Source organism: Fringilla coelebs (assembly GCF_963513975.1).
Source record: "Fringilla coelebs genome assembly, chromosome: 2".
NCBI lineage: Eukaryota > Metazoa > Chordata > Aves > Passeriformes > Fringillidae > Fringilla > Fringilla coelebs.
Window position 1 is genome coordinate 72,236,484 of NC_140029.1, and position 23,124 is coordinate 72,259,607.

At 38.0% G+C, this 23,124-nt stretch overlaps 1 protein-coding gene across 2 annotated transcripts in view; it reads right to left on the minus strand.

Moving 5' to 3' along the window:
* Positions 1 to 22,610, minus strand: part of SGCG (sarcoglycan gamma) — a 106,217-nt gene extending 83,607 nt beyond the window's left edge. For both annotated transcript variants that reach the window (XM_084226052.1, XM_084226051.1), the window contains exon 1: positions 22,434 to 22,610. The gene's annotated coding sequence lies outside the window, so the exon portion shown is untranslated. The remainder of the gene's footprint in view (positions 1 to 22,433) is intronic.
* Between the last annotated feature and the right edge of the window lie 514 nt (positions 22,611 to 23,124).

Here is a 23,124-nt window from a genome sequence, read left to right on the forward strand (position 1 = left end):
TGATGTACTTCTCTTTCCTCATTAACTTTGCTTGACGTGCTTAGATTTTAAGCTTGTCTTAAAGTCAAGGGCATCTTGCTTTACTATCAATACCTAGCAGTTCTTATTTCTTATACAATTTACTGCTCCTTGTCTGTCTTCTATATAATATTCCCAAAAGAATAAAAAAATCAATGAAGATGCATTTTAAAAATAGATACATAGCCTAATACATTCACAGGTGCATGTGAAAATACTTTCAGGTAGCTCTCAAAATTTCCCCACAATTCTCTACTGCTTGCCACAGGACTGAGCAAATGGAAAGGATAGCAGTTTAGTTTGCTACTGAAATTGTTTGGGGAAAAAAGGTCTGGTCAAGACTATATTCAGATTTTCTCCTGAGAATGGCATAGGAAGAGAAGCAGTATTTTTGGATATTTGTGTTTTCCTTACATTTTTAAGACTGAATCAAGGAGGGATTGGCACTCTGACACCTGAGGCTAGAAGAGAAGTTGCCTCCAGCCATACTGATTTTCATGACAGCTTTCCTGGGCATGTTGTTAGCTGAAGACTGGAAAGTCAGGGAAGACAGACACTGAGTGTTGCATTTGTGATATTTAGCATCCAACAGCACATAGGAATACTCTTCCTGCAGTGATATGGATACCCAAGTGACTGAGAAAAAGTGAAGACAATGACTCACAATCAGGTTACACAATCAGGAACTGGAAGGAGTTGAATGAAAATGTGTTTGCACCGTTGCTAGGGAAGTTGTTTAATCCTTGGAGCAGATTATAACAATGCTTCATGTAAAGGCCATGCATTGAGAGACCATGATGAGCAGATGGTAAAGTACTGGAGGAAAGCTTGACCTTACTCTGAGAGAAACTAACGGAGGAAATCCCAAAGAAGACAGACCTGAACAAAGATGGAGCATTTTGAGGCTGTTGGTTTAGTACCAAATCTACAACAGAAAGATACCACTTCTGCTCTTGATGCTTAATGTGCACGTTACAGGTTAAGGAGAACAGCCTTTAAGATGTAAAAGACTACCTCTGTGAGCAAGAAAACTGTACACACTGAACATTTTCCAGCAGCAACTTCCACAAGATGACACAGGAAATTATATATTCTTTGAATCATACAATGTAACCTCTACAGAACAGCTCAAAAGACAAAGAGATTCTTCTACATTAAATTGTATATCTTAGCTCAAGCAGCATTTTATATCCTCTTATATTGCAAGGATCTTGTATTCACTGCAAGTCCTCACTTGTCTTTCACTGCAAAAGAATAGATTTGGCTTTGTTTTATATCATTATTTCTACATGCAGCATATTCTTATAGTAAGTCTATACCTTAGGTAGCTTGCTTTCTTTTCAAGCAATCAACATTTGAAACAATGATTTGTACATGGTCTATACACTGTCAAATAGCTCCACTTAAAATCTTCTTACAGCAGTACAGATAATCAGGTACTTTGCATTTGTTAATGTATGGTTAAAAAATGGAGGAAATATATCAACCTAACTCATATTTATATGGGTGTTATACACTCATTTATAATTTAAAAAAAACCCCAACATAAATAACAGAAAATATTTTGGGCTACATATATTTTTAAATGGCATATTCAGAAACTACGAAATTAAATATGACAAGAAAAGAGATTCATAGTCCAACTTCCGAGCTTAGTAAACAGTAAAATTTACATGCTTACTTATACTCTGCGAAAAATATAACTACCTTAAAATACTTTTTTTCAAATGTTTTACTGGAAATGCCACATAAAATCTACTACTTGTTCTGTGCAGGCCCAGGGAACAGATCCAGTGGAGGGCAAAGGCCCTGATTACCAAGATGAGGTAAAAAATAGCAAGACAAACAGATGGACACATGGTAACTAATAGTGTGTCAAGTTCTTCTGAACTAAAGCGACCTTATACTTATTTTGCATTCCCAAAAGGTAACTAAGCATAAATGAGCTTTGGGGTTTTATTTTTTATTTTTTTTCCTATTGAGAGTAATTGTAATTAGCAATGCAGAGAAGGTTCTGTGTTACTTTCTCAGAACCACCAACAATTTCAAACTTTGAGATAGATACATATTTAATGTGCTTGGTGCAGAAGCAGCACTACTGATAACTGGCTATCTCTGAAGGATGCTTCCCAATTTCTTGTAGATTGCAACGCAGCATCTGTAAAAATGTCAAGCACTAACAACTATTACTTCTCATTCCTAAGCCAATCCCATGCAATTCATTACAATTCATTACAATTCATTCATTGGCTCACCTGCTTTAGGAAGGATCCATAAATAGCATCCTTGTGAGAGAACATACAACTGCACAAATTATTGCTTTCCTGAGTATGAATAGTGTAACTTTTTTGGGGAGTTGAGTCCACCTCAGCTAGACCCAGTGATGTGCCTTTGGAGGTATCTGTAACTTTTCTTAAAGATGGATGCTTTTGTCATCTTACTTCTTTTTAGGCACTGTGAAACAAATTCAATCTGAAGAGGAAAGACAGAATTTAAGGAACAATGCTTGCAGTCATTAGAAAATCCTGACTTCTACAGAACTGTTGAGATACTTCTTATCAAGAATAACTCTAATAATGAAAATGTAAAGTATAATTTTGAGAATGAAATTAACAAATGTCTGCCTGGTGCATTTGTGTTAATCTGGGCTCATGATCAGGAACAATAGCCTTTTTTGAATAAAATACATGAAAATCTCACCTAATAAAGTAAATAATATTTAAAAGAAGGCTATTGATTTTATAAAGAGGGATATTTATGGAGGCACTAAAAATGTACTCTAGAATAATCTCCAAAAGAAAGTTTTACAAATTAGAATCTTTGAAATGTTTTCAGAAACTAAATTTTTTGTAATTGACTCAAACTATAACAATGCAGAGAATTCAGCAGCTATAGAACATTTGCTGTATTTCCCATTTTCTCTATCAGCAATATGAAATCAAGGTGAAAGCAGAAAAGGATTTTATGGTAGTGAGACAATCATAGAATCTCTCACCAAAAGACTTAAAGAGGGCCCAAACAGAGAAAACTGTGAATGTGCCTGGACAAAGAAACTGCAGTCAGCCTATAAAGCAGAAAAAGCTTACAGGGGAAAAAATGGCATCCTGGTGTACCACATCAATCTCCCTGCCAGAGTTCTCTTACTGTCTTAACAGCCATTCAGCATGGGGCTAGAATCTAAGTCCCATACAAGAACAATTAAAGAAACAGCAGGACTATACATAGTTACAATATGACATTAATTTTTTTTAACAACCAGAAAACAAACAGTCCCGTTGGAAAGGTATTTAACTTCCTAGAAAAGCTTTTTTTAAAAAGTGAGTTTATTAAAATTTCCCAAATTGTAAATAAGAAATTGTTTTCCACTGTCTATAAATACTTTACTTTCCATGTTAGAATTTGACTTTATGAATAGCTATTGAACTCCATTTAAGATAAAAATTTCTCATATCATATTTACTTTCCAGCTGCTTCAACTAATTTACAAAAAAAAAAAGGGAAAAGTGTAGCATAAAGCCAAAATATTCTATCTATCCAGCACCTGTCACTAAAGTGGATGACTGTACAGCTTTTTACCACAGGACTTAATTCAAGCCACAAAAATACACTCTCTTTTCATCAAGCTCCTGTCTGTGAACCTCTAATTCAGCATTACATATGGGAATTCTCCTATCAGCATTCATAAACACCACACATAGATAGGAAGAGAAACAAAGCCTCTGATGGTTTTGTTAATGCCATCCAACACCTCACACAGCTTCTCAACTGAAAGGGCTGTTATATCTCCAATCCCCCTTTTATCCTGATATTCTTGGTTAGCTACATTTTGAAGCCCCTTCTCATGAATGCAGCTTTCAAAACCAAGGGGGGAAACTATCCTGACCAGTAATAGTGTTCCTTCCTTGGATAATTCCCAAGGGCATTTTAACAAAGGGCAAATTTATCCTAATCACAAAAAAATGAAGTTTCCCCTTGCAGTGTCCATAGGAGGAATGCTCTAATCCCTGCCCCACTAACACTGCACAACACAGAACATCCCCACTGCCATTTTTGTACCACTTCGATCAGCTCCTTGAGATGCAGAGAATACATAGAAAAACTTGCCTTTTCTACCCCACTTTCCCTGATGAGCCCACACAAGTATTGTAACAACAGCTGATGGCATGGCACTACCCAACCTCGAATTAAACAACGGTGAATTGAAAACACAACTGTAGATTTTGAAAATGGTGCTGTGCTTGATAAGTGGATTTACAGTAAGATGCCTCTGGTGAGATGTTGAGGAACACAGGTCTGAGGTCACTAAGTACTAGTAAAATCCTACAATGAGTTGGTTTGGGTTGGAAAGACCTTAAAGATCATCTAGATCCCACCATGAGCTGGTACCCTATGCTGGTGTCAGAACTGGTTCCAAACACATCACCACATAAGTGAGGACAAATTGCTACACTGAAACAACAGAACCCACTTCTCACTGTGAGAATGAAGATTAAGGGACACTTTCTGCAAGGCTTTCACATGCAAAAGTAAAGAAAGAACATCCTTTTTATATGTTGAACATGTAACAATTCAGAGCTAGCTTCAGAACCTTAAGGCCAGGGAAGAACACCAAGGGGTGACTCTCCCCAGATTAACTTTAATAGTATTTTGATGCAGCAAGGAAAGCATCAAGGAAACATACTGAGGGATTTTCTGTCTTTCAAAAGGACAACCTGACAGTTGGAACAGATGACCGATGGAAGGTCCCATCCAACTGAAGTATTCTGTTCTAGTCTATTCTAGTATACCTTGCATTTTTATCACCCAGATTTGCCATTCGACTGTCTCATCACTAAGAAGGTTCTTCTAAAGCTTCTCAATTTCTAACTTCTTTTCAAACATCACGGCTCCAAACCCCAACACAGCCCTTTTGGTATGTGCTAGCACGGAGAAGACATGTGATGTGCATTGTGCAAGACCTGTGTTGCGCGGACAAGTCTCAGCACAAACTGTTGCATATCTACAAAGACAATGTTTCTCTGCCACAAAAATTCAGCATGCATTTTTACTCCCTGTTTCCCAAGTTTTAGCCATCTGTTTATCTTTTCATAACCCTACTACTTGTGCCACAGCTGCTTAGCTTCTTAAATTTCTGGTTAGGGAATACCTTGAAAGTTTCCTGAGGAAATCTGAGGAATCAACAAGAGAATTTGTACTGATGTTATTCTCCATGTGCAGGGACACATGATGTCATACAGCTAGAATGAAATTTAAAACTGGAATTGTTCGAAAGGCTGATCTAAAATTTGAAAGCAAAAACATCTAGCTGCATCCCAAGTCAAAGTAATGTGCTTTACCTGGTTCTTTTCATAGCTGCTTTGCCTTCATGACACATACTTCAGAAGCTTAAAAATTCATCTAATTTTTTTAACTTCTCAGGATACAAGAACAACAAAATCAATGTCAAAAAGCAGCATCTAAAGCTTTCAGTTGCATCAAAGAACCAAAATTACAAGTGACAATGCTGAAGACTGACAGAATGGAAAGAAGCTTTTAGTTAGGATTCAATTTCCTGAAAATTAAAGCACAACTATCAAAGCGGTAGCAGTATTAAAATGAAGGTTGAAAACTGTCAATTTTTGATAGAAAGATTACTTTTAAAGTGTTGGAAACTAGTAAGATATTTTTAAGTCAAATAAGAGCACATTAACAGCTTAAATGTTCAGGTTTAGATGGGATAGATGCACACTAAATTACAAAGAAAAAAAGTTTTTAGAAAAAAGCAGCTTGCATCTTACAAAAAGGCAGAAGAGACTGTCATAACAAACAAAATTCCACAAATTAAAAAAACATGTAATTAGAATTATAATTACATAAAGAAACATTCTTTATTCTACAATTCTATAATTCTATAATTACATGTAAAGAAACATTCTACTTAAATCAGGTAAGGTTAATTTATCTATTTAATGAACCAGTGCAAGGAATTCTGAAATCTGTTTTGGCAACCTAAGCATAGTGATCTAGGCACAATAAAAAAAGGGGGAAGAAAAGGGATAGTTATTTTCAATGTATTCTCAAGTCCTTCTAAACCCTCATTTTCTATAAGAAGAAATTCTTTTGGAGAGGTAAAAAAAAGACTAGTGAATACATGCATATAGGAGAGCTCTTTCAATTTCTTTCTTTAGGTACCTTCTAGATCCACCATCTACAGCAACACAACTTTTTGATTTACTCAAGGTAAACAACAAAAGCACAGACAGCTGTAAGACCAGTACCTCTTAGGCAGAAGAGAGAAATCAGTTCTTTCCATCTCTTTTCCTCCTTCACATGTAGAGTTTCAGAAAAAAAGCAACAAAAAACCCTAATGAAAACAAAAACCCAATCCCAAACCCTCTCCTCATAACCACTGAAATATGGCTCCTGCCATCACTATCAGGAATATAGATTATCATTTACCACCAGCTGGTATGCAGTTATCTTATTTACATGTGTAATCTGAGATGGAATACTCCAGCCTAAATATGCACACAGAAAACTGCAGCATTTTTCTTTCACTATGTGTGCTTCAAGATGTCAAACCTGGGGAACAGAGTCCAGTTACCAAAATGTTTCAAATTATTGCCTCCACTGACTCTGATCACATTTCAGACCTGGCTGGCCATGTCCAATGTCCATGTGCTAGTCCATCTAACGGGAAGATACTTGGCCAATGACTTCAGACTGAATTACACTTTGATGTTCAGGGGAGGGTAGGAAATTTACTGGGCCTAAGAAGGATTCTTTGATTGAACTCCAGGTCCAGAGCAAGGAGGGAGAAAAGGACTGGGCATGACTTTGTTCCCTGTTTTCATAGGGACTTCCTAGAATATGCAACTACTGAAAACATGTTACAGTACAGAATTATTTCAGGGCAAAATGTGAACAGATCAAATGCAATGACACCTCTAGACAGCTCACATGCTAAGAACTTTGCCAGACTGAAAAGGTAAGGTAGATACATTCCTGGAAATCTGTCTAAAACTCCTATACAAAGGCATAACAACAGGCTCTGATAAATCTTGAAACACTCAAAGAAAGTAGGAGAATATTTTGGGAAATATCACTAAAAGATGATATTTCCTGTCCTTATATTCTTTCCTAGGCATTTATTGTGAGCTACTGTCAAAGACAGACTTTTGGGCAAGATGGAGCTGAGGTATTTCCAAAATTTATCACAAATACAGCACTGGAGATACAAGCACCTCTCATCTTCTTTTTTATGTTAAGGGGAGCAAAGGCGTAATTCATTTCTACTTGCAAGAGCTCAAGACTGAGCTGTTGTCTCCGTACTGGCTTTCGTTATCAAAGAATAGTTGTGACTTGCAGTGGGGAGCAGGGCTTGAGTGGCACCATCACAATGTACACAAATACTCTGAGACTGATAGAGATGGCATCTTGGGAGAGGTTAAGGATGCTATACACATCATTAGAACAAGTCTGACCTACACAATGTACATTTAGCTGTTAGAACAAGCCAAGGAATCCACAAATCTTCCCTGATTATCCACAAATCTCTGTAGACACCCATATGAGGCAATTGCCAGTTATAAACATTATGTAGACAAAGACCCCATCAACTACCCCAAGACATATGGGAACTCCCCTTGAACATATCCCCTATAAACCTGGTTGTTCTCAATATGGATGATTTGCAGTTATATTTTCTACAACTGACCATGAAAAGACTCAGATTTTACTCACTGAGGCTGAAGTCGTTCCCCAGGTAGGAGCAGGGGATTGGCTCACTTTGAAGAAAAGTATCATTCTCAATAAGGACAAGTGCCCAGAAAACAGAAGAGCAGATATCAGATATCCCAGGCTCTAGACAGCAAAATTTGAGACCCAATCCTGATCCCGGCTCAAGACAACTGAGTTCAATTTTCTCAACCAACATTCTGCATAGTGAGGACTAACACTTGATGAAAGCAAACACACAAAGAATCATCCTTCACAAGACAGCAGTTTCTTTCGAACTTCATAGTATATTAGTATCACAAATACCAAATTACAACATTTCATGTTAGCTCATGAAGTTGTATTCCATAAACCAGGATAACCCTATATAAGCACTCTGGGATCACAGCTTCACCAATGGTGAAGTTACAGCAACACCACATCTAGGCAATTACCACAAACCAATTGCTTGTACAAATAGCACTACACATGCAAGAGATAAAGCAGCTCAAGAACAAGGAAGCCTACGCTGTGAAAATCTCAAGCCTTCTAAAGTAGCTGCTTACATTATTTACACTCCTGCTTATATGCAGCAGGGATGCAACTTATCTTTCTGAAGAGTCTCAGGCTCAGGAAGAATGGACATGAGCTAGTACCCACTAATCATCTCAAGGAACAGATGTAGTCAGTGGACACATTTTTCTCTGAAGTCTTTTTCTGATTATTCTACAATATCCCCTGTTATTATTCTCTCAAATCTAAATCTATTATTCTTTGCTTCACAATGGTCCAACATGAAACAGACTGGCTTGAGACTGAACCTATCCAATATTAATCTACAGTCTGGCTGTTAGGGCATTCTCTTGTAAGGTGAAGCAGTATGCTTCCATAGCTAGTAACTTTCTGAATTTGGTTTCCCACTTCCCTGTCCCTTTTTTCACTCTAATATCAAAAATGTGGCTAGGTCATCTACAGCTTTTTCCAAGTTACATTAAATAAAATTCAGGACTCTCCTGTGTAAAGCAACTGCTTTGCTTCTGCTCCAGAGACGAACTTTGGACTTGTAAAATTTATAGCCACTGCACTATTTTACATTAACTGTATGTGCACTATACACCAAATCATAAATTATTTTAAAGACCTATTCATAGCAGGTCATACTTAGTACATGCAAATGCCTCCCAAAATATTTCCAATAAGAAGTATCCTTGCTAGTTGTTGTGAAAAGGTAAGCCCTCTTTATGAGACTATATTTGGTCTTGTGCATTTTATAAGTTTGTATAAAAAATGCTCAGTGTTACAAACAGTATTTCATTTTATAATCTAAGAATAATTAAATTATATTTAGCTTGTTTGTACTCAGCCTGCAGCAGGTAAATTGAAATTCTTTTTATATCTTTCAAGAACTTCAAGAAACACAGCCAATATATACAATGTAAATTCTTAACATAAAATCCTGAACACAGTCTGTCAAAATACATCAGTAGGAAGAAACTTACATTCATTTGGTTGTGACCTACAATTTTTCAGGATGACAGCTTGGGCGTGTGAGGTATTTGCAAAGATCACAAATTCCCCTCTTTGGATTTAGCATTTAACCTGTCCTTGACATCTGCTAATATTTATGATCTCCATTATTACCTATGTATGTATCCTGTACTTGTAATTTAAACAGGTGGGACACATTTAAGAATAGCACTATTCCAAACATCCAATACTTTCAAAATCCATAGCATTTATAGTAAGATTGACTTTCAATGAACTCCAAAACAAAATTTGTCTTTCTGCCTATGCAACATGTGTTACATATCTGCTTTTACAATTTCTTGTAGAGTGCATAAGCAGCACACGACAACAATTCACTTCAGATTTAGCCTTCTCTCAGCTACCCCCTTTTACAGAGAATTTTCAGTGCCAGGCTATTGGATAAACTAACTTTAACAGCAACAGCAGGCCAATCCACTACTGGAACTTTATTTTTCAGGATCCTTGTGACAAAAATCAAGGAACAAGAGAAGCCCTTCTGATGGTGGCACATCTTCAGTGAGCTGATTTCCAAAGGACCAAACAGCCTACTTCCTGTCACAGTGACAAAAGCAATCTCATGCCAAAGCAGAATCCATAAATCTTCAGAAAAGAATACTGACTGGCACTGGACAGCCATAACAGAATGATCCACAGCCTTTCCTTGCTGGCCCACAAAGATCTATCTTTAGGAAGAGTTCAGGAGTAGGGCTAATCACTTGTTTCCGAGAGCAGCAGCTCACTCCAAACTACCTGGAATAGCACACAGAAAGTCTATAGTGAATATAGAGTAAGCCTAATATTTCCAGCTTGGGGAAAAAAGAGTTTTTAAAAATTACTTTTAAGATTTTATGTTCAGCAATGTAAGTGGAAAATTCAGGGCCAAGAAGTTTGGTAAATGCTCTCCCCTTGTCCAGTTACTGTGACCTTGTTTGTTACTTACAAAGGAAAACAAGTATATGGTATTTTTGTTTGAACTGCCTGCTAGGATTGCTTTTGATTAGTAAATTAAATGCAAGGTCAAGCCGCTTTAGCAACAAGGAGTTTTGATAAGGCGCTCCCATGGTTGTGTTAAAAAAACATGATGACCTCAATGTTACTATGAACTCAGGCTTAATGAAAATGTGAAAAAGTGATTTATGTAGCCAGGAAATGTTACATAATCAGAACGTAACAGTAAGTCTAGCTGAGAAGTAAATATGTAGATGTAATTCTGGAAAAGTGTATGTGTACAGATTTTTATGTATACACATAACTAAATTAGGGGTGTTCCATGAAGTTTCTTCTGAGGTAATGTTTACTTACCTTATAAAAGGGAAACGAAACAATAGGAAGGCCTTGTGATAAAACATAACAGCTTTTATTCCAGTTATAAAAATGTTCATTCTGCCATCTATCTGCTGAGGTAAGCCTGAGAATTCTCATTAAAATTTCAGCATGGCTGGTCATAAAAAAAAAAAAAAAAAGAAAGTAGGAATAGTTAAAAAAAAGATAATTGGATTCTTACAAGATTGCAGTATAGTGTGACACCTCTAGGTAAGGCTATACCTTCTGCCACTGAACAAAAGGTTATCTGGCATGGGATGTGCCACCTGTCACTAAGTAAGATGTGAGATTTATTCACTTGGAAAGTTGGGCCCTATTTAGTCTGTTATTTACAGAAGTTAGAACATTATGATTTTATTATAAAATTAGACAAATGAGTGGAGTACCACTTCTCGCTAACACATTACTCTAGCTACATAAAATATGTATTAAATTTGCTTTTAAAATTTAAGGCAAATATCCTGAGGCAGTCCTAATGGCACAAAACAGTGTTGTTACTTCCAGAGACAAAACAGAGCTATTCAAGAACAGTAAGTCACCAGTACCATAGCTTTAATTATATTTGTTTAATTCCGTGAAGAAGCACAAGTGAGTAAAATGTTCTTCGTCTATTCAGACACTTCTGTAATGGTAAAAGTCAAAAGATGTCTTAGAAGGACAGACAATCATTCAATAATGATGATGGAGAACACATAGAACACAAACTATCAAACTCATGAAAAAAACCCTAGTTTCTTCTGACAAATGTGATGAGAAAGATGATGTACACTAACAAGACTAGTGATTCCTCAGGAAGCTGAAGCTCAAGAAAACTCATATAAATAATTTTACTTAAAACTAATCTGTCATGATCTCCTGGAATTGCTTATAGACAAATCTTTCACTAGATTAATCAAAACTTCCTCTTTTCTTTTCCTTCCAGTTCCCAGAGCTCACTATCGAATTTTGCTATGCAATGAGGCCAGACAGCTTTTCACTGGACTTTCAAAATTCAGTTGGTTTATGCTCAGGAAGAAAGGAAGAGTCATCTATACTAATGAGAAGAGATAAGATGGCTTTATAGGAGGTAAGAGACATGAAGACATAGGGACAACACAAAGGGACAAGCAAAAAAGAAATCAAGAAATACGATGAGAGAAGCAAACAAAATAAAAGGGACTGAGAAAGGGTGGAGACAACAAAAACAACTTGCAACGGCAAAGCATAGAACAGAGAACAGTAAGAGTGTCCCATCAAAAAATAGCCTGATGTCCACTATTTCATAGGATAGATGGAAAGTACTTGCTGTACTACCAGTTGTTGTAAGCTTAGAAAACTTTTCCACTTTCCTTAAGAACTGAAGGAGTTTGGAACAGAAGCTAGTTCGTTTACACAGTTTTATAATGAGTAGAAACAACTGCTGAAACTTCAACACTGCGTACCAAAACTCAATAGAGCTAACTCAAAACTTGAAAGTAATGAAAACTGTCTTGCTTATAACAAGTCAGAGTTAGCATTTAAGTATTAACCGGAAGTATCACCAAAACTATTTAATTTCTCAACCAAACAGTGAGTATTGTAAGACTCAACTACTGTGAAACAGAAGTTATTATTAAGTTTGTAGCAGTAAACTCACTTGTGTCCACCTACAGGAAATGGAATTCTGCCATTCCCTCGACACAAAAGCATTTCAACATTTTCTGTTGGATTAGCATCTGAGAACTTTGTAATGTTCAAAAGTATCGTAAATGCAATTTTCATACAGAACCATAATAACTCAATTAAACATTTGATCCTCATAGATTATTTTTAAACATTACTTATAATGAAATACTAAACAATGCTGGAAAAACAAAGTTAAACTTCTCAATTTTTAGCTGCTCTACTAACAATTCAAAATCTAGTTTTAGAACCTCTTACTAAAATTTTCACAGCAATGCATGTATTTCTCAGCCCAAGGAAGCTCTTGAATGTAAATTATCAGAATAGAGGACATACCGGATGAAAGTTTGAAGTATACTGGCAAATACGTATGCTTAGTAATAGAGAATTTGTACTAGCTGTTTAATTAGTTCTTGTGATTTCATAAACTCTTTGAAGGTTCCTCTTCAAATAAAGTCATGTGTTTTAGTGCCCTGGTGTCATTCACTAAAACTTTCAGTAACAATAAGTAAAGAAAGTGCACGTATCTTCCCACAGCACCGTGCTTGCTGCATCTAACAATCATATTGGGAGCACAGTCACAGCTATTTCCACATTAGTTACTGGAACTCAGATTCCTGCATATATCTGCACATTCTCCTATGCTGACAGCAATCCCTACCTACCAATATGATCATCTCCAACTGGCTACTGTATGATCTGACTCTTTTTGGGATGTACTGGTGTCCAAAGCCAGCCTGGATGGGGCTTTGAGAAGCATAATGTAGTGGAAGGGGTCCCTGCCTATGGCAGAGGGTTGTAACTGGATGATCTTTTAAGGTCCTTTCCAACTCAAACAATTTTATGATTCCCTTCTGTGATAAAAAGACCTCTTCCATGTTGCAGGAGATTTACTTCACATACTGTAAGAGTATACCATTTCCCAGAACTGTTACCAGAAAATTGTTATGATTTTAATTCCCAATAAAAGTAGATAAATGAACTTGCTATGAGTACCTTTCAGACATCTTTACATTTGTTTTCACGCTATCATTGACATACAGTTTCAGTTAAAGATTCTCATTTATTCCTGTTACCTGATCCTAAAGAATAATGATCTAGTGTAAGGCTGTTTTACAAGGGGGGAAAAAAGAGATAATTTCTTTCCATTCAAATCACCCTTTTTCCATAGTCTGTTGTGGCTATTGAAGATATCACCAGTTGTCCCTATTCCTCATGCAGTACCAACTGGTTTCTTGTGACAAAGGCCTGAATATGACAATTTTATCTCATAATGTTTTTTTCCCCATCAAAGATCTAGATTGTGAAAAAGTGTAATTCATGTACTTGATACCAAATGAGTTTACATTTAAAACAAACAAGAAGAAAAGACATGCCAGCATCTCCTTTAGAATAATGTCTGCAATAATAAGCTGTTCAAAAGGGTGAACAGAAAAAGAAGGAATTCATTTTCCAGACTTTTCCAAAGTCAACTATCAGGAGATTTGTATCAGCATTGGGCTACTTCTAGGTGATGTCTGTTGCAGCTGATTGCAGAGACAGTTTGCTACTACAACCAACTTTAATCAAGCTACTTATTGTCAGGTATGCATTTCTTATTTTTTCACAATTTCCAATAAAGTAGAAAAAGTATGATTGGGGTGGTTTTAGTTAACTTACTACTTTCATGAAGGCATTGTATGTGCAGAATACTGCCACAACTCATTAGTAAGAGATGGAAAAATCACACAGTAGTTCAACCTGCCAAGACAAATTCAAGTGACAAGAAGTAATCTTGTGCTAACTAGTAAATCTACACTAACTTCTTGAGAATATTTTTGCCACATGAATAAGGAAAAAATTGCCTGGAAAAATAAGTGAATTGTAGACATAGCTGTTAGGTAAGTGTGTAGTGAACTCAACCAAAACTATTCCCATAGCTCAACTAAATTTTCCAAAACCTTATGGAGCTGCAATTAAAATAAATACAGGATTTTACATGCAGCCATAAAAATTATTTTAGTCTAGTCACTTCTGCTGTTAATTATGATTTTCTGCCCACTCCGCAAAAAGACTCCTTGAGTCCATGCTCATCTTTTACACAGTGGGCTGACAGTTGCAGTAGTCAGGAAAGAGACTGACCCTGATCAGAGATTATACCTGAAAATGACAGTACAATCAATAAACCCTAATGATACATAGATGAGAAGCATATTTTACAGATGGCCTCAACTCTTGGATATTTGCACGAGGGGCTGATTTCTGGATAGGCATGGACCTTGAGGTAAGCCTGTCAGCCAAGAGCGGATGCAGCAAATATCTCCTGGAAGAATGGCAAAATTTTCTGCACTTGCTCACCAGCTTGATGATAGGACTAAAGAAAATACATGAATCAGCATGAATGTCCAGAATTTGTTATCTACCAGTGGCAATGTCTTCAATCAGTGTTGCATTCATCACAGATAAAGGTCTGCTGTGCTCAAAGACATATGTGCAGACATAGGTGCCAACTATACAAGCAACCTGAGACAAGAATTCACTGGCATGCTTCAGCACACCTGCATTTTTTGCTGGAATGGAGGACTGAATGTATTTGTTATTAGCATAATTTTGGACTCAGCTGAGCAAAAAATAACAACGGATGCTTAATTTGGGATACTGATTCAACCTGCTGCAAGTTAACCTACCATTTAAACACCAAAAAAACCAACCAACCAAACATAAAACCAAAACCAAAAAACAAAAAAAGAAACAAACAAAAACCAAAAAACCCCAAAAAACCAAAAAAAACCCCCAAAAAACTCCCCAAAAAACCAACAAAAACAACACAAAAAACCCCCCCAAAATATCTGAATACAGCTCCTGACAAAAATTGCCATAATTAACACATAATTTCAAAATATTCCAAGAAATTCAGTATGTGTAGTGTATGAGACATTGTATGACAGTAAAAATCCCAATAAAAACTATTGAGATGTGTCTTAGAGAGATTACCACAAAACACTCCCAAAACTGAGAACAGTTTGGCAATCACTAGGTGTAACTAGTAGATAAAAGAGATAGACAGCACCATACTTAAAAATGGAGGGATGCTTCCTTTTAACACAGATATTTCATCTGTTTCAGATTTAAGATTAACCTTCACTTATGGGAATAACAAAAGCAATGACAGTGAAAATTTCCTTACAATCTTTCTTACTTCCTTTATTGCTCAAATGCGAGTGCTTAAAAAAAATACAAGCAATTCCTATTCTTGGTAAATCTCTAAATAGGATTAGGAAGGCAAGATACAAGCTGGACAGAGAACAAATTATTACTGTACTAATTATACAGTATAAAGAACCCAATAACCCATGTTGATGGGCTACTGCACACACTTCTGTAGTAGCATAATGAGTTCCCCTAAAAAGGCAGGCTTGATGAGACTGCTATATTGCTCCAAGCTATCAGTCAAATGTGCTGTTAAGAGACAACATACACAAACAAAAGGGTATTATTAAAGAAGATAAAAAATACTTTTTCCCATAAATGCACAGTTTTCTTGAAGCCCTGTTTGGTTGAAGGACAGGCACAAATTTTCTCTGCTGATCTAAGTAAAGCTGACTTTACCTTTCCACTGAGAAGTTAGAATTCAAAGTTTCAGTCTCCTCAAGTCTAGAGTATCCTAAATAAGCAATGCTCAAACGTAACATGAAACCAACTGTGCTCCTTAAAATGCAGTATTTTTAGTTGCATTTGCAATTTATTAATGTATTCCCTTGCAATAGAATCAATAAAGACCTGTGCAACACTGTAATATTGCTGTAGCTTTCAGAGCTATGTTCAGGTGCATCAAGAATTGCAGCATGTCTGCAATGCTTAACCTGAAATAATCTTTTGGAACAGAGAAAGTCCTCAGTGATACCTTGGGTCAATTGTTGCAAAACTTGACTGAAATTTCATGGTAATTCCACCTTTGAAGTAGACATGATGAGTGAGTGTATTTATCCCTCAAAGCACAACTATTTTTTTCCACTTTAAAAGTGGTATTTAGACCAACTAGTATCACAACTTAACATGGCTTAAGTTCAAAGGTGTAATAAGTGATTCAGGCCATACTGTTACTTTCTCTACACAGACTGAACAAGAAAAAAGTACTAAACATTCTGGAATTAAAACACCATAATTGACAAGATAATTTAATTAGACTACAGTAAAAGGCTCTCTGAAGGCTCTGTCCTGGTGTCACTCACTAAAACTATGTCAGTAACAATAAGCAGATGGAGTACACACATCTTCCCACAGCACTGTGCTTGCTGCATCTAGTAATTATATTGGCAGCACAGTCACAGCCATTTCCACATTAATTGCTGGAAATCAGATTCCTGCATATATCTGCACATTCCTCTATGCAGATCCCAATCTCTAACTATGAGTATGATTACCTCCAATAATACAAATTCCTGTATGATCCCTAACTCTTTTTGGGATGTTCTAGAACCCGCTTGGATGGGGCTTTTTACAATCTGGTGTAGTAAGAGATGCTCCTGCACGTGGCAGGGGGTTTGGAACTGGATGATCTTTAAGGTCCCTTCCAACCCAAGCCATTCTACAATTCTGTTACTTCTGGGGGATCTTGCATTGGCCAGCGAGTGAACTAAGGGAAGAAGAAGATCCCATTGCCTGAAGGCTTGGTAGCTCATCACATTCCTTAAAAGATCCAGAGAAGACCTCTTGATTTCCTTCTAGATCTGTGAAGAACAGAGCTCATCCAACAACTAAATGTCCTGGGAGAAGTAATCTGATCTCACACTTCAGACATAAAAGTAACTCTGACCATTGCCAAGACACAGTAAATGGTTTACTAAAAACTGAGCCTTCTTCCAAAATAATAGAAGGCTTCAGAACCCAGCACTGGCTTCAATAACAAGGAGGAGGCAGGACGTCTCTGGACTTCCACAATGGCTGCTACTGCAGTCTTTTATTTAAGACAGGTTACAATTTTTTTTCTCAAATTATCTGGGGAAGTTTGTATTTGAGAATGGATGGAGAGATTCCAGTGACATTTATTTAATCAGCCAGATCTTTTAATTTTGTTTCTCCTTCCTTGGTTGTTTAAGTCCTTCCAAGTTTTGAAGTCAGCACCAGGAGAAGTCTGAGTCCTTTTAATTTATGTGCATATGCACCTCTATATGTAAAATTATTGCTGTCTTCAAATTTCGGAGCAAAAATCTTCACAGCCTGAGAAAGTGCTGCGTCCAAGAAAATCAAGTCAGGGAACCAGTATCATGTTATGATTTTTCACATACAACATTTTTCTCAAATAATGTTGCATATTAGTTTACAATTCCTCATTAGCAAATAAATAATTTGCAGAAACTGACAGATAGTTAGAGACAAAAATTCCTTATTTCTGAAATCAAATAAATTGCTGGTTTAGAATCAATATATATATGTTATTATGTCATTTTTAGATTAATGAACAGGGTTTTCGGAGTACATTGTGCAATTTCTTGAATCTTGGAACTTTTTCCTCAAAACTTGAAAAGCAATCTACTTTTTCTGCAACATAGAAAAACATGTTTTAACAGTATCTTTGATAACAGCAAGGGTGTTTAATACACAAAAATCCAAATTCCAGAGTGCTACTCTTAGAAAATGAATAGAAGTTATCTTTCCAGGTTTATACAGACATGATATTATGAAGTTTTCAGAACTATTTATAATAAATACATTCTCAGAAGTATAGAATGCTTAATGCACAACCACAAGCAAGGAATTTATTTAGGTACTTCTGTATGACTCACATATATTGAAGTTTCCAAAAGTAATTCTTCAATTTCAGAGGTTGATACACATAATGTGACTTGACAGCAATATTGACAAATATATTAATTTGGAACATCACAGTGAGTCAAGTCAGTGAAGTGGATAAAAAATAATTAGATGTTCAGAATCACTCTGTTAAACCTAAGACTCTACATATTTGTAGAAAACAGGAAAATATTACAACAAATTTCATTTAATGGCAATTTCATGAAAGACTGTTAAAGTTTTCAATGCTGTTTGCCTCTAAAAGAAAATCAGTTTTCATAACACTATTTTAGTTTTCCTCTAATGTTTTCATAAATATGTACAAATGTGAAACTTGAATGACCCTTAGAAATTATCTAAAGCATAGTAGTTAATCAAACAACTCAATAATTTGTTATATTATTCCCCATTTTTTGGTGACTAAAGTTACTTACTACATATAATTGTAAAAAACTAAAAAGTAAAACTAGCACTTATGTTGCCTTGTTAATTTTCATAAGGTTTGTGTACAGCATTTTAATTACAAATAGGATACATGAGACAATTGCAAGGGACACAGGTCAGTATTCTGACCTGACATTCAGGAAAAGGTATTTGGTTGCTCAGTAAAACTATTGTATTAAAAAGAATTTCTTAATTAAAAGGCACTTTCCTTTAAAGCTGTGATGTTTTGCAACAAAGCCTTTCTTAAACAAATACATACTACTACTGCTTTGGACTTCATAATAGTTTCTAAAAGACAATAATACCCCTATTTATACACTCTTATAATACCTGTGGACTGAAACCCATTATATTGGTTAAGAAACAGGTTACATTACCATATTAAGAGAAGGCTCCCCTAGTCTTTCCTGATAGACATTAATCACTTTATTAATAGGAGAAGCAAGAAAATTTTTACATCCAAGCATGACATTAGGCCAAGGAGATCTAGAAGCCAGGACTAGAAATCTTGGTACACAGGACTAAAACTCAGAATAATGATGTTAAACTGCAAACATGATCTAGGAGAAAATTAAGATGCAATTAAAGAATGTAAATAGTTAACTAAAAATAACCAAATGAGAAAATACTGGATGAGGATACACAGTGTGTAGCTACTCTGGTATTTTGATGCTTACAGTTACCATGAGTAAAAATGATCAGAAATACCATATTCTTGCATAAAAAAGAACATGCTACCTTGAACTGAAGCTAATCTTTACAGTTTACTTGTTGGTAAGGCTACAGCTGTAATTTCTGTACAGAACATTCTCTACCTATAGAATAAAGGATAGAATAAAGGAAGAAATTAGAGGAATTCAGCAGAACATATTATCTACCAGAGGTCTAAAAAAGGTGGCAAAGAAAGCAAAAATTAAATAATCAGGAGTCTTTCAGTTGAGAGAAAACCAACACCCAGAATGTGCATGCAAAGTGAAAGCGCATTCTGCAGGAATATTACTTGTTTGTAGTGACCAGAAGGAGTCCTTTCCCTAAATCTGGCCCCGTCTTTTTACAGGTTTATCGTATGTACTTCTGGGAATTCAACTTGTAACTAAGACACAATTTTCTTTAGCCCGTATATTCCACTTTTTATCAGTTTCTTGCTTCTGTAAAAACACTAAACACAGTTAACTAGTTTTACAATGGTATTATCTCCTCCAAGCACACCAGATGGGTTTAACAACCAAGTAAAAAGTTTTCTATTATGGCTCAAGAGATGCCTTTAAATATAGTACAAGGTCTGCAAACAGAACTATAAGAAAAAAAGCTGCATATGCAACCACAGTTTTCAGATAAAAGCAAATACCTCACCTGTTTCTTCATGTACACCTTTACCCAAAATCCTCAAGGTGTGTATTAGCTTCAAAAGAGGTAACTTTGTTTTTTAGAGCAAATGTTCATATTAAAAAACCAACCAAACAAGCCCCCGCCGCAACAAACAAGAAACCATCACAGCAAATAAAACCCCAAATCATCAATTTCTGAATTCCTCCTCTTAATTTTCCCCTTTACCTAACTTCCCACACTTCCATACCTTAATGGCACTTTATATGCCCTCCCCTTGCTTCGCCTGGCCATTTTTATTGCCAGAATATTTATCAGATATCCAGCCACATTTAAGCTTCTAACATGAGCTCAGGTTTTGATAGCAATTCCTGTATACAATTTGGACATGTTATCAGAACAGATAACAGATTAGCAAACAAAGCATTTTGCTTCAGTATATTCTATCCATATTCTACCTCTGCATAGCTTAAGTACCAGTACTCCTGTGTGAATTTAACTAAGATGCTGATATGAATAAAATTAATTCAAAAATCTGGTTACAGAACTGAGCACTAGATCCATAGGCTTCTAAATATTAAAACTATACTAAAAATCCTAAGTTTGACCCAGATCACTACGTCAATTCATCCTTACATCTTAGTTACATCCTCGCAGTGATTCTACAAGCAATATATTCACCTCCATAAAAAAAAAAGAAATGCTGAAAAGTTTGTCAGACAGTTCAGAATGACATCTCCTTTAATACACTACACATGCTCACTCCAATGCAAACCAAGTTTTAACTGTCATGCTGTCAAGAAAAATGATAAATTCCCTAGTCATATCTTATCTTTCCAAGGAAGTAAGAACTACAGAACATTCTACAATAGAAAATTGTATCATATGTTTAATAAAACCTGCCGTCTGCATGAAAGTCCAGAGTTGTTGTATTTGAAGCTGACAATGAAAAAGAAAAAAATCAAAAAACACAACCAGTGAACAAAATGCAGAAAAGTGGGAAGCATTTCAGATTTTATACATATCTATTCTTCTATTTCCTCAGCCCTCTCTCAGCTTAATGCAATATAAAAGTCCATTAATAAAAGCCTGAGCACATGTAAAGAAGTCTTAGAGCTGCACTGGGTCATTAACTGTGACAGACCCTCTTAAGAAATATATCCATGTGCCTATTAAGTAAAGTCCTAACCTGAAAATCACCTTAAGTATGGTGCCTTATCAGTGTTCAACCATTAGGCATTACCTGCAGCAACAGATGTAAGTTGTGAAATCTAGGCTACTTTTGAATGCTCCCCTAAATGTGGTTTGAAATTTATTGTATTAAAAACCAACCAACCAACAAAACCCTCAAAACCAAGAAAATAAACATCCAAACCAAAAAGCTACTTATACTTCTATGACCTAATGAAATTAGGTTCATTGTACTTTTCTTTTAGATTTTGCAACAAGTATTGTTGCAAGTAAGTGAAACGTTAGAACTGCAGCTGATAGCAAAGGTAGACTGTCGCCGATTAACCAAGCGAGTTAGCACAGAACATTCTTTGCAAGGGGAAACTGCCTCATTTGAAATGGCTTGAATCCTTCCACTCCCAGTGCAGTTTGCAATGCACACATCTTTGTTCAGGCGGGGAGGGAAGGAGGCTTCCCAAGGTACAGATTTTTTGATTAGTTATTTTTTCTTAAAGTGGTTCAATGTTGTTTTTTTGCTTTGCAGCAAAAGTACCCAGAACCTCTGTATGGAACTCTGCTCACTTTTGATTCCATAAGTTACTTCAGAAGAACTAAGCAAACTACTTTAGTCTGTCCTTTATATGAATTATGAGCAAAGGGGGAAGAAAATAATTGCAAAACATTTAAACTGGGATTTGATCTCCAACAGCGTTATGATGGTTCACACATTTTACTCAAAGTTTCTGCTCAATGCATAAATGTTCAGTTAAAAAGCCCAAATGAAATGTGAATCACAAAGAGCAGCAGTCGCATTTACTCTCACGTCACACAACATAACAAACCTACTAAAGTCTCAGGCGTACTGCTGTGCGTCCCTTTCTGGTAAGACTTTGCAGTTAGTTTTTCCTAAACATACCTAAACTGACAAAAGCAGGTACGTAAATTTCACAGAAGAGTAAGATGTAGCCATCAAAGATCTGCAGGGATACTTTATCTTACTCCTCCGCAACAAACCAGAGTGAAAACAACGAAACAAGTTGAGCGAAGTGCTGGCAGCATCGCTCCTGCCACCGGGGGAAAGCTGCAGCACCCACGGCCCGCGGCAACACACACAGGCTACTTCTCCCGTGCCACGTTCCCCTCCCGCGGTGATCCCCTCCCTCTTCTCTCCGCCCTCACCCCGCTGGAAACTTTCGGCGGGCCGCGGCACGGCGCTGACAGCGGTGCCGAGCCGCCGGGGCCGCGGGACGCCGGGGCCGCACTCGCAGCGCTGCGCGCCTCGCCCCGGCGGGGCGGCACAGCCTCGGGCACCGCGCCGGGGTACCGCAGCACCCAGCGGGTCCTGCCGGACACCCCCATGTGCCACCCTACACCGCGGGCTGCCTCCCGCCCGCCTCCCCTGCCCTCCGCCCCACGGCCGGCGGCGGCAGGACAACTTTGCAGGGGACGCTTGCCCTCTCCCGGCACGGGAAATGTCTCGGCTCGGGTCGGGCCGGGTAGGCGTGTGGGGCGCTTACCTGATGTCCCCGCTCGGCTGCAGGGCAGGGCAGCGTCCCCGCGGTCCCCTTCATGCCCGAGGGGCTGCCTTGCCCGCGCACACGTCCTCATCCAGTTCCCTGCCCGCGGCTGCGCCTCCTTCCCTCGCCCTGGCGGGGCGGGCGCCGCTCTCGCGGTCTCGCCGGCGCTGCAGGGAGGGAAGGAGGAACAGAGGGCGGGCGCCAGGAGGAGGAGAAGGAGAAGGCGAACAGGGGGCGGGAGACGAGCTGTGCCCTCCCTCTCTCCGCCTCGACTGACGAGCGGACATAGAGCAGCCGCAGCGGGCAGCGCTGCCCGGCTGCGGGGAGCGCCAGGGCTCCGCGGGCCCTCGCTGCACCGCGTCCCTGCCGGGTGTCCCCGGCTCCGGCGGGCAGGGCAGGCCTCGGTGGTGCCTCTGGAGGGCGCCCCGACCCCAAAGCTCTGCGCTTTATCGGAGCGAGCCGGCTCCAGGGTCGGCGGCTGGGCTGGGCTGGGATGGGCTGGGCTGGGCCCGCCGCGCCTCGCTCGCTGCTGGGGATGGAGTTCGGGGCCGGCCTCAGGGTGGGACGGACGGGCTCGCCTAGGGAGGATTCGGGGTGTGTGGTGGGGTCTGGGGCCGGGCAGATGTGGTGGAGAGCGCAAAAAGAGCTGGGGGGGAATGCTGGAGGAGATCGTGAGAATAAGGTCTGCGGA